This window comes from Sinocyclocheilus anshuiensis, unplaced genomic scaffold, assembly GCF_001515605.1.
Source record: "Sinocyclocheilus anshuiensis isolate Anshui unplaced genomic scaffold, SAMN03320099.WGS_v1.1 scaffold629, whole genome shotgun sequence".
NCBI classification, from domain to species: domain Eukaryota; kingdom Metazoa; phylum Chordata; class Actinopteri; order Cypriniformes; family Cyprinidae; genus Sinocyclocheilus; species Sinocyclocheilus anshuiensis.
The window spans coordinates 556,036-557,658 of NW_015536485.1; the positions used below are offsets into that span (position 1 = coordinate 556,036).

Genomic DNA, 1,623 nt, shown 5'->3' on the forward strand with positions numbered 1-1,623 from the left:
CAACTGGTCAAAATGCACAACACCGCTGTATGCTGCGTGAAAGACTCACGCACTGATATAAACAAGCATGGACGAAAAGCACATGGCGGAACATGCGAGACACGCTCTGGATGAAAGCGCACTTTCACTCTCTGACAGCAGATGGCGCTAAACTGCAGAAATAATAATAATAATAATAACACTTATGAATATGATAACTTTCCGGCATCAATTCTTGTAGGGTAAAATGCAATTATGCTTTCGAAACGGTCTGTTTTGCCGTGCCATCATTAGCTGAAGCTGTGTGTGAACAAGAAGTGGCTGCAGAGTGTGGGTATGAACAACGCTTAGCTGCCCGCAGATGCGTCTGCCTATAAATCGGCCTAATTTGCAGCACAATCGGCCAATGCCGATTAATAAAAGACATGAATATGGCAGTGGGCAAAATGCATGAAGCGCAGCATAATTTGAAATCACGAGTTTAGTTTGTCGATCGTGCCTCTCCAGTCAAGCAGAACTCTCCTCCTGTCCGCATTTAATTTGCACGGACCGACCGTCACACAGAGAACACGCGATCATGCAGGATACACATGCACACTTCACAAGATCTCACAACTGGATCTGACTAAGTTTGCAAGCTTTGTGAAATTAAATGTTCATTAGTCATTCAAAGATTTGTTTAAATGATATAAATGCGTATTTGCTGAATGCTGACGGCAAACAAGAAGGTATTATAATGTTTGCCTTTCTATTACTAATATAAAAGCAATCGTTATAATACTTTTTGTATACATTTTAATTCCTTTGTTAACCGTTCTATCTGATTATTAGACATACTTCTATCCATATTAGACAGAACTGTTAACGATGACGGCGAACAAGAGGGAGAATGTGAGCACTGTGCTCAGGCGCAGCCGCTGTCAGCGCCGTCAAAATAAAAGTCCCGCCTTGAACGCATCGGCCAAACAGGAAAACTTATCAGCCGATGCAGATATTTAAAAAATGCCAAATATCAGCCGATATTGTCATCCACTACCTCCAATTATAAGTCATTGAATCATTCATTCAAACCACTTATTCATAATTTTAATATAAAAAAAATTGGTGTATTAAATATATTATATTTCAAATACATATATAAAAATGTTTAATAATTCATTCAAATTAGATAAACACTTTTAAATAGACTGCAGCAATAATATTTTGTCACATTATTTTGTTTAGTTCAGAATAGTGGGAGAATCGTGATATTTATTTCAGACAAAAAAAAATCGTGATACTCAATTAAACCAGAATCGTGCAGCTCTATGATATAATATTGTCCTTTTCTATTAAACTGAGTTTTTAGTTTAACATCCAAACATCTATAACAATTAATTTCTCAATTGGGATGAAAAGGACTGAAGCAACAAAAGAAGACAATGAATGTGATGAAACAGCGTCTCAATAATACAGCCTGAAGGCTTGTGTGTTTTTAAAGGGGTCATATGATGCGATTTCAATTTTTCCTTTCTCTTTGGAGTGTTATGGCCGCACCGTTCTCAAGCCCGCCCGCCTCTGCTCACTCGTGTGTGACGCTGTTTCGTTGTGAAAGCGAAACTACTTTGTTTGGCCTTCCAAAAATGGACACGACTAGAAATCAGT

The 1,623-nt window shown here is 38.0% G+C and overlaps 1 protein-coding gene across 2 annotated transcripts in view; it reads right to left on the bottom strand.

Moving 5' to 3' along the window:
- The window catches only part of LOC107684131 (plasminogen activator inhibitor 1 RNA-binding protein-like), a 14,492-nt gene that overhangs the window by 2,229 nt on the left and 10,640 nt on the right, over positions 1-1,623 (bottom strand). The window lies entirely within an intron of this gene.